This window comes from Papilio xuthus, unplaced genomic scaffold (assembly GCF_000836235.2).
Source record: "Papilio xuthus unplaced genomic scaffold, Pxut_1.1 DF825783.1, whole genome shotgun sequence".
Taxonomy (NCBI): Eukaryota; Metazoa; Arthropoda; class Insecta; order Lepidoptera; family Papilionidae; genus Papilio; species Papilio xuthus.
In genome coordinates, this window is record NW_013532866.1 from 729,862 (window position 1) to 741,788 (window position 11,927).

General features: G+C 34.6%; 1 protein-coding gene across 5 annotated transcripts in view; it reads right to left on the reverse strand.

The window, feature by feature from the left end:
- sm (heterogeneous nuclear ribonucleoprotein L) overlaps window positions 1–11,927 on the reverse strand; it is a 228,295-nt gene that overhangs the window by 208,519 nt on the left and 7,849 nt on the right. The gene's annotated exons all lie outside the window — the stretch shown is intronic.

The following is an 11,927-nucleotide window of genomic DNA, read 5'->3' on the forward strand; positions in this document are numbered from 1 at the left end:
GATAAGAGTAAACAAAATGACTCAAACCGTCTATACATTTGCCAAGTATTGAACTTATTATGACAATTTCACGTGTTGGTTTAACGTTTAGTTAGCGACAATGTTTTATTTCAACACTTCAAAAGTTGAAGAAAAACAAGTCAAGTGCTTGACCCCTGAGTCACCGACGCTCTTTGTAGCCTATTAGACTACTATAGCAATGGGTAAGACGATGTAAACTAGGGCGAACAATATCGCTCACATCGGCTTATAACAGCTTAGCATCGGTGTTAATGTCCGATTACAAAATGTTTACCTTGGAGATAAATGGGTTGAGTATAAGTAAGGTTAGTTATTCAAATGGCATAAAATAATACAATTAAATATATGACATTACATGTGGGTACTGTCTGCCGCGATTGCAACCGTGCGGAATTAAAAAAAAAACTAGTAGCCTGTGTTCTTCCAGACTATGTTCTACATCAGTCTTTCCCAAAGTGTGCGATAACGCCCCCTTGTGGGCGCTGCAGGTCTCAAGTTGCGGTTTATAGTACAAGTTTCGTTTAGAATTCTCCGTTAATATACATATATAGGTCACAATATTTAATTTAATTTGAAATTATAGTGGTTTTTAAATATGTGAAAATATGGGGGCGCTAAAAAAATGTTTAATCTCAAAGTGGACAGTAGACAAAATAAGTTTGGGAACCGCTGTTCTACATCAATGCCAAATTTCATACAGATCCATGCAGATGTTCTGGAGATACTTTCTAACAAACATCCATACAAACATTCGCATTTATAATATTAGTAAGATTTTAAATGGTTCTAGCAATTGTGAAGAGTGGAGCTTCATGTAATTATTCATTTGATTATTAAAGTTCTTTAACAATTATTATATCCTAAATATAATAAGAAATAAATTAATAAACACACTAACTTTTCGTCGCATTTTTTAATTATTAATAGTATTTTTAAATAATAACTCGATAGATAACACATAATCTGATAAAATCGTTTCATCGTTACATCATATCAAAAATAAATTGGCTACAAAAAAACCGGTTCGTAATCAAAAACACATAAAATCCACCATTAGTGAAATTTTATTACCAATGCGAATTAAATGATTTGTACGCCAACTAACATTTTACGTGGATGACAAAGTTTCATTTAAAATCTAACGTATATTAAAAAAAAAACTAACTTAAATCTATTTCACCGCGGAATTTCATCGTCTTTTTATATTATGAGGTAGCAAGACGAGCAAGCGGCCACCTGAATTCACCGAGATTTCGAAGCACATAGACATCGCCATGCAGTTACATTGCCTATCTTGAATCAACGAAGAAGGAGACGCACAAAAAGACAATAATTCCTCTTCCTATGCGTCCATTAAATCCATTTACCCCTCCCATACTTTAAAAAAAAAGGTGGGAAGGAAATGATTAAAATTAGGCCTCCAGGACAACTCCGACCTCCTTCTCTCCATCTAAAAAGAATGACTATCTTTGTACGTTACGTCTAGACATTATCAAATTAAAAACAAGAAAAATCCAACTATTCAATCATGCCTTCCTTAATCAAATTGCGATAAAAACCCCTAAAACATAACAACAAACCATAACATACAACAAAAATCATAAATTACTAAATCCACAAACAAAGCTGGTCATAATTAACGTAAATAAGATTCGCAAACAGCCAACATACAAGAAGCACTTTAGCAAACTAAATCGCAGTATTCAGGTTATAAAGCACTAGAGCGGATGAGGCAAGTTCTTATCACGTTGGTACACTCCGTAATAAGTTGAGGCTAAGTTTTTTCACGGTAATACCTCGGAGATAGCAAGGGAATAGTGTATGGTATACGCTATAAGCGGAAAGCGTGATTATAAGAAACTTAATTGTATTTTAATCTTATTAATATCATAAATGCGACAGTTTAAAATGATTGATGAAAGGGTAGACGTTTATTGGAAGGTATCTCCGGAACGCCTCAGCGAATCTTGATGAAATTTAACACAGATGTAGAAAATAGTAATACCTCGCGAACGGAGATAGCGACCGCTAGTTCCGTATATAATGAGGAGATTAAAATTTTCATCAGTTCCCGAAATATATTGATTAGACGTGTTTCCGTGAATTTTATTCATTTCATTTCAGCACAAAAGTAAGAGTTACGTCAAATTTAAGATTCATATACAGATAAATTAATATTAGGAGAACTATTTGGACAAGTACCAAGAGAGAGAGGTGTAATAAAACAGTAATGTTAAAGTCATTACAAGAGTCAAAGCAATAAATCTTTTCTTCAATAGACCAGTTGATTATTTTATTTCTAAAGAGATCAAGAACCTTTTGATATGATTAAAGGCATCGCTAAAAAACACATTGATGATTTATATTTTTGAAATCTCAGATTAAAATCCACTAGTAGTCGCGTGCGACTCCGTCCGCACAGAAATATAAAACATAAATATTAGCCTGTGTAACTATGTTCTATATGTATGGTCAATTTCATCGAGATCCGTTCAGCTGTTCAAAATTCGCTTTTATAATATTAGTAAAAGAAAGAAGTAAGATGTATCACTTCCCGCTACCGCTTATATTTTGCACCTTAACCGCTACGTAGCCCGCAACTCTAATATATTTATCGAAACTTTTATGAAAACGGCAAAATATTTCCTAATGGAAATGTTGATCTTTTATAACATGAAAAGGGATGATTTATTCACATCACCTTATAACTGTCAAATTTGACGTCACGGGTGAAATTAATTCCAAATTAATTATACCTTTGCACCAAGTTCACTCTTTGTCACAATTAGCATCTTATTCTTTCCATCTCCTCATCGTCATCATCTCCCTTACCTTGTCGCACTTACGTACGATCGGCGCACCAGGATTCCTTCCTCCAAATCCATCTATCTGCCCTCATCTGTCGTCATACCCTTTCTTAATCATGTCACCTTTCACGCAATCCATTCATATCTTCCTAGATCTACCTCTACCGGTGTACCACTCCACATGCATACTTAATTTTCTCTTTGGCATAAGCGATTCCATATCCTCCTTCTTCGTATATGCCTTCTCTTTTCTACGCCTCTTTTCTACTTAAAAATTTTTAATATAAAAAAAAACGCCCGTCTAAATTGCGCTATAAAATACCCGGGATAAATAAGAATCGATTGATTAAACGTCAATGTCAATTCTACTATTTAAAAACCCATATATACTAGCTGACGCCCGTGTCCCCGTCCGCGCGGGCTTAAAAACTAGATAGGCGATTCTCAGACCTTATGAATATGCATATAAAATTTCATATAGTCAAGCCCTTTCGGAGGAGTATGGTGACTAACATTATGACACGAGAATGTTACATATAAGATATACCGCCCGCGAAACCTCTTCCCATTCAAACAAAAAATAACGTAGTCTGTCGATAGTCTATCCATTATCGAGTTTTAGGCGTGGTTATACGATACTACTTTATTAACTCGACTACACGCTTCCAATTCATTATTAAAGTAGCAAACGCCGTGACAGGTGCAATGATGACGTCATAATATGTATCATTCGATAGATAATTCACACCTCCAATGGGTACGATGGATAATCCATTAAACACAATGTTATGGGTATAATGTAGTGGTATGGGTCAGTGGGATAGTGTCATAATAAATCGAGGTTTAGATATCCTTATAAGCTTTTTGTTATTTATAGAAGAAATTGAATTATTTTTTACGTCTCATGCTTTGTAGTTATCTATTTATATAAATACAGTAGTAGTACCTGGATGTCCGAGCTTTGCTCGGTATTTTTTTTTCTTAAATTGTGTTTTTTGGAAATTACATTTAAGTACGAATTACTAATAAAATGATGAAATATGAATAATATTTTTCGATCTTCCCGATAGAAAAAGGTTAAGTTTATGCTAAGTTGATTATCGATAAAACACGAATAAAATGACATTTTCTAAAAATGATTCCTAGCTAGATCGATTTATCGCCCACGAAACACCCTATATACTAAATTTTATGAAAATCGTTGGAGCCGATTCCGAGATTCCAATTATATATATATAGAAGAATTGCTCATTTAAAGATATAATAATATAAGATATAAATCTATGTAAATAAAAAAGGTACGGTCGCAACTTTTCTTAACGCCTATTTCCACTTAGCTAGATTTAGCTGTCGCGTCCACTCCATTGGAAATAGACACTTACTATTCTGCCACGGCAATAAATAATTGAAACAATTAAATAAATTATCTTAAAACTAAACCTTAAACATGGGAAATAAAATTTCCATAAATATTATTATTAGTTAGATATTGCCCCCGATTCCGTCAGCGCGGAATTAAAAACCTAAGTAGGCTATGTATTCTTCCAGACTATGTTCTACATCGATACTAAATGTCATCGAGATCCATTGAACGAACAACATCGCTTGTGCGTGGGTGCGTGATTGACGTCTGTCAGTGTCACTGTATCTGTCAGTAGTGCGCGTGGTCGTTTGACAAGTGATAAAGACTTGGTGTAGAGACAGCGCACGCGCCGGTGTGCGCACTGAATAAAGCAATATCGGATATTGGTATCGTCTATTTAAATAATAAAACGCTCGTGAATCTCCGACATATATATAGTAAGATGATTAACTGGTTGTTTAAGGGATTTTGATGATCATAAAATTATAACCGACACACACAAACGTGGTAAACTATAAAAGCGATTAACATATTCATCCGGCCGTCCATTGCGCGCAGTTTAACGGCGTATTACATTTAATAGTAAACATAAATAGCAATGGAACGTCAAAGTGGAGATGTGATGGCTCGTAACGATGCGGTGGAATGAATCCGGGAGAATGGCGTGAAGTTAAAAAGTTCTAAGGAAATTCAGACGCTTTATTAATATACTTAAGACTTTTACGGCGTTAATAAATTTATCAATTACATAGAAATATATCTTGACTTGCATGACAAATTATTTCTAGGTTAAGCAACCTTGGAAATCTTACTAGCATAAAAATTTTTAGATGGATGGTTCATTGGAAGGTATCTCCAGAACAACTGCATGGATCTCCTTGAAATTTGGCATTTTTTTATAACAGAAGGGGGCAAACGAGCAGCGGGAACACCGATGTGTTCAACGACGCCCATGGACATCAGCAATACCAGAGGAACCGCAGATGCGTTGCCGGCCTTTGAGGTGGTGATAAGCTCGCTTCTTGAAGGACCCTAAGTGGTAGCGGCTTGGAAATACCGCCGAGGACAGACCATTCCACAACGCTGATATGCGGGGCAGGAAGTTATAGAACATAGTCTGGAAGAATACATAAGCTACAAATTACGTATTTCTAATTCCGCGAGAACGGAGTCGCGGGCGACAGCTTATCTTACATACGTTAGTTTTGACATCGTAGAAACATACCTGAAACAAAAAGAAGAATTGTGTTACTAATAATAAATAAATAAAATAAAATAATAAAATAGCCTTTATTGCTTTACAATTTTTACAATTTATGATAGTTATACATGCCTATTAACTAAAAAACTAAATTAATTTAAACAATTCTACTAATATTTAAATGATCGGCAACTTGTTTGTATTGAAAAGCTTGTCAATTGACAAAGGCCTCCTCTAAAGATTTCCAAGTATTCCTATCTCTTGCTAAGCGGATCCATAACGGTCCAGCTATTTTCTTAAAATCATCTTCCCATCTTTTGTTTTGTCTACCTCTATTTCTTTTGCTATCTCTTGGATACCAATCTGTTACTAGCTTATTCCATTTCTCTTTGTTTCCTCTTAGCATGTGTCCTGTCCAACGCCATTTTAGCTGTCTGTAAACTGTGTGTGCATTTTTAAACTTTGTTTTCTTTTTTATTTCTTGTAATTTCACTCTATCTCTTCTTTTTAGACCTAAAATACTCCTTACTAATAATAAACATAATTTAAAACAAGGAATATGTACAAACACTACGAACCAAGAGTCTGTAGATATCTTAAAAAAACTTCAATTTGAAAATCTAATTCAATATTAACTATACAAAGTTCAAAGTTCCTGTAATTAACAAACAGGCCTTTGTACTAAACTCAATAGTATTTACCCACGCAACAAGTGTCTTAATCAATCTTGCGGGAGATGATCCCAACATTATGACATTTAGTCGGGCGTTTTTTGACAAATGTCCCTTTACCACCCCCCTCCCCAACCCCCCGCACTCCGGGAGGCGGTTAATTTTGTATTGTAATCAACTTAAAAGCATTACTGGAAAAAAGGTCGTAACCTTTTTAGTGACGTAATTTATAATTAATGGTCCGTTAATGGGCCTATAATATGTGTCTATAAGTTTTATAAGTTAAACCCAATAATCCTTAAGATCGAGATTCTATTCTACATCTTATTAATATTATAAATGCGAATGTTTGGATGGATGTTTATTAGAAGGTATCTCCAAAACGGCAATACGGATCTTAATAAAATTTGGCATAGATGTAGAGCATTGTGTTGAAAAACACATATGCACAATTCAGTTTATATTTAACTCTACGCGACCGGAGTCGCATGTTCAAACTTCAAGGAATAGATAAAAAAATTTGGATTAACATTGAACTTAAGATCTATAAAATACATAACAAATGGATCAAATATAATATCTTAGATAAACAATATAGTTGAAGATCATTTAGGTATTGGGTCAAGCCGTAAAACTTCAAAATTTTACACTTTTAATACAATAATATCGAACCTTTTAAAATTTTCAATAACCCTAATAATCTATAAACATAAATTAATTTATAATTTAGAGAAAATTGAAACATAATTTCTACAATAATCATAATATATCAATTTGAACTCATAAAAACATGACTGATAACATCGACAATATTTAAGTATATCATCAAATTTTATTACAAACATCCAATAATAATAAATACATTTAAAAAGCTCTATAAATAACATCATATTTAAGACAAATGATAAAAGCTGAAAGCACTTAAAAATATTTATAACTACTACGCCAGTTCAATACAAAGAAATAAATTGGATAATACAATTGTTAGGAAGAAAATCCGACACTGTGCCGGTGTACTGGCACAACACTAGCCTTATTAAAATATCAACGTTTACCTCACTAATCATTCTGACACTTGACTTCGTAACGACAGCACGTGATTCACGTCAAATAATCAAACTAATAATGTCTAAAACAATATTATTCTTCAATCTTTAAAATGCAATTTAAAGGGACGTAGCAGAGTACATGAACTAATCAAAAAAGCCCGTCAAAAATCTTACTAATATAAATGCGAATGTTTATTAGTTTGAATTTATATCCGGAACCGCTCAAAGGATTTCACTGTCAATTTACAAACTCATATGCTACTTACTAAGTTTTTAATTCCGTACGAAAAGCCGCGGGCGACAGCTAGTGAAAAATAAAAATTGAATTCCCTATTCAAAAAAAAACTCAAAGCAAAACTATTCCCGTACACTCGAGTGCAAAATTAGTGAGTACAATTTAAAAACTAACAACAAAGCGAGAAATATAAAAAAAGAATGATTCACCGTACGATAAATCATTTATGACGACTCCAGCGTAGGAATTCCTCGCGTCGTGTCGCTACGTGTGGAATGGAAACATCTGTTACCACTGTCCCCTATAAAATATTCACACTAATATACAACTGGAATGTTACTCTACAATTTCGTATATTTTAAACACTATTCTTCCATTTAAAATTATCAGAATCAGACTAGTCACTTTATAGAAAAGGAAATGACGAATAATTTAACTAGTAGCCACGTTAGGATAGGGCGAGTTGGGGCGACCGCCCAGGTCGCCGGGCATAAGCGGGCGCCGAGCATAAGCGGGCGCCGTTGGCGCCATATCTTACTAACCTTACTAATATTATAAATGAGAATGTTTAGATAGATGGATGGATGGATGGATGTTTGTTTGAAGGTATCACCATAACAGCTGAATGGATATCGGTGATACCTGGCATGCATATAGAACATTGTCTGAAAGAATACACAGGCAGCTGATTATTATTTTTATTCCGCGCGGACGGAGTCGCGGGCGACAGCTAGTTCCGATATAAAGGGGAGCCTGCGAGACCACCTAAGATGACCCTATCATTGGAAGATTTCCCGCCCCCTTCCTCCCGACAACAAAAGAAGAAGGGGCCACAAAAATCTGGCCAGGGCATCGAGTATGCTAAAATTCAATGACTAAGATAAGGTCAGAAGGTGAAATTATTGAAAAAGGCAATACAAAGATACAACTTATTGACGTATGAATGAATGGATGTAAAAAAGCGAACAAGTGTGCCAGCATCACACAAAGACGCGTAACTCTCAAGGTGACATTCATTACACAAATTCAATTAAAAATGAACAACAACATCTACGTCTTGAGATTTTTAAGGATTCTTTGACAACAAAAGATTTTATTGTATTCAATATTCGTTTATAGAATTTGCACTCGCAAAAAAGTATGCTTCAGTCGTCAACTTTTATTACAAAAATCTAGTAATATACCTTACTAATATTATAAATGCGAATGTTTGGATGATGGTATCTCCAGAACGGCTGAACGTATCCTACTCAAATATGGCATAGATGGTCAGTAGATAAAACACAGTCTGAAAGAACACATAGGCTACTAATTAAGTCTTTTTTGTACCGCTCGGACGGAGCCGCGGGCGACAGCTAGTTTTGTTAAAATGTCTTAATTCCGTACTTTTATTACGACAAACAATTTCCTTTAATTACAGATATAAAAATCAAATGCGTGGTTACTGTTTATAAACAAATTAACTCGAGGAAATGTTACGTTTCCAGAAGCGATATATTCTATTTATATAGGTTAATTGAACCAGTTTAAAAAGCTTCCTTTGACCTTTTTCCCTGAACGTATAAAACGATACTTTAATGGTAATTAAAGAATTAACTAACACCATATTTTAATCAAATAAAAACCATACCACGTAAGTAAATTAATCGATAACAATTTAATTTATTATTCATGGTTAATGAACAAAAAAATACACAAAAATTTTGTCATTTAGTATATTTTAGGTTTGTCAATTTATACAAGTTTGCATTTTAAATGTTTACTTTCATCTATAGTTTTCACAACCCTAGACTCCTGCTAATGTTCATCATTCCAACACTGGTCTACTCCTTTCTCGTAAAATTGAAAAAAAACTAATTATCCTCTGTGTTTTTTTTATTATATGTTCTAACATCTATGGCAAATTTAATCGAGATCCATTGAGTCGTTTTAAAATACCTATGTTTGTTACACAAGGTACAATTTTTCATCATCATCAAATACGTCACCACAGAGGGGCTCGGAGCCTACCCTAAGTTATTGACTAGGCTATACTCAACCGTGCCCCAGTTGACTTCACACATATCATTAACAATTTTTTACGTCAATATTTTAAGACGTGAGTATATATTACTAGCATACTCTAGTTTCGTGCGTGAAGGGTTTTTTTATTGTTTTTCCTTTACGACTTCCACGCTTGTATACCCAGTAATATTTCAGTTAACGTGCCTTTTCGCAATTAACGCGTTTTCATAAATATTTAACATCACGATTGTTGAATAAGTTAGTTTTTGGTTCATAAAAACTCACAATAAACACAATAGGGACTATGGGTTCGTATGGTACATAATCTACGTTAGTGAATCTAACAGTGGTAGAGCCCTCTTTAACATCTTCGCCAAGAATTGTCCGGTTCGCCGACGATACCTCGACCACACAGAAGACACACCTCGAGTGGAAGCAATTCCGCGTGCAGTCTGATGAGTGTGGTACCGGCGGCATAATTTTAGTCCTCTTCCCTTTCACACTCTTGTCTTATAAAGTAGGGATGGGAAAGGGCAAGTGGATTTAACGAAGGAAGGGATGCATAGCGAGGTGGAATATTATCTTTCTATGCGTCCCCGCCTCCGTCGATTAAAGGTAGACAACGCATCTGAAATGGATGTCTTTGGGCTGCGATCATTTCGCTATTTGCCATCTTATTTTCTTTCATTGCTGTACTTTGTTGATCCCAATGCTTTACATAGACTATTATATTAAATTGTCGTAAGAAACGTCCCCAACAATTGTATTATTTATTTTGTCTAATGAATTTTAAACGCCTCGCCTGGGGGGCGCTGAAGGGCCATCAGAAACTCTCCAGTACCGGACTAAATTGAATTTCGCTTCCACAACTTTCAACAAAATGGCCATAGTGTGTCGTTCAACGGGCGTTTTTGTATCGGACAGTTTTGTAATTACAAAAAAACACTTCGTTCAGAATCTCAGATAGTCTTTTTTGTTATGAGAACTTCATATTTTTTTTCCATCTTTTTAGTCATCTAAATTCAAATGTTTGGATGTATGGATGAATGCTTGTTAGGTGTCACCAAAAACTCAATAGTGATGTCTGGCATGGATATAAAACATGGTCTAAAAAAACACATAGGTCATGCGTTTTTGTTAATCCCGTGCAGACGAAGTAAACGAATAACATTTCAAAAATTACTTAACTATGTAATAAAAAAATACACGTAATTTTATGTACAGGATGTTGCCTGAAACATGTTACCAGAGGTGGTGGCAATCAATAAGTTGCTAAAAACCATACTTCATCATACTAATATTATAAATTCGAATGATTAGATGGATGAATGGATATTTCTTTGAAGGTATCTCCGTAACGGTTGCATAGATCTCGCTGAAATTTGTCATAGATGTAGAACATAGTCTGGAAGAACACATAGGCTACTCATTTAGTTTTTTTTTAATTACGCGCGGACTGAATCGCGGGCAACAGCTCGTTCCTTCATAAAACGCTAACAACAAATAACAGTAACAAAGTATTATTTGACTTGAATACGAAACAATCACAGCAAATACAGTAAACATAGAAGATAGTACTTCCCAGTTGACTACGTTCTTCCTATCGACCTCAAAAACTAGGGCAAGCCTATTCATTCACATCGTACGAACTATAATTTTTGCGTTGGGTAACCCTTAATTAGCACAATACGTGCAGTAAGAAATCATCAAAAAATGCACCTTTACTTTATTGCAAGCAAAATTCAAGTAAAAAGAGAAACGAAATCCGTTCTTCAGATACCTTCAAACATCTATCCATCTAAACCAGCGGTTCCCAAACTTACTTTGTCTACTGACCACTTTGACAATAAATATTTTTTTAGCGCCCCCATATTTTCACATATTTAAAAACCACTATAACTTCAAATTAAATTAATTAATTATTGTGACCTATATATGTATATTAACGGAGAATTCTAAACAAAACTTTTACTATAACCCGCAACTTGTGACCTGCAGCGCACACAAGGGGGCGTTATCGCCCACTTTAGGAAAGACTGATATAAACATTTACATTTATAATATTATAATAAAAAGTTAGATTGAGAGTTCATCTTTGGAAAATATTTACAATTTTCATTAGAACAACGACTAACTCGAAATCAATATAACACGACACAACTAACGCCCGCAACCCAAAAGAGTAGACAAAGACTTCGGCCCTCAATCGTACGCGATCCTGTCACACCTCTCGCTTCTTTCACTACTCATAGTTCAAAAAAAAATTGTAGACGTCCCTTAGCGTTGATTTAACAAAAATACACTTATCTCAAAACAAAATACAACAAAAATACTCTTAAGGTCTCTCTTCTCAACATAGTACACAAAGATATCATTAAACGATCTTAAGAGCCTCCAACAGACACCGTGACCTCGTAATTCAAATTAGAGAGGGCATATCACAATTTTGCATAATCCAATGACAAACGTTCGCAAACAAGTCGAACTGTCTGTTTGTTTTGTTAATAACTTGGCTCAGACTTGACGTACCGTTCAATATTCATTACTAATTGCCTCGTATTATATTATGTATACAA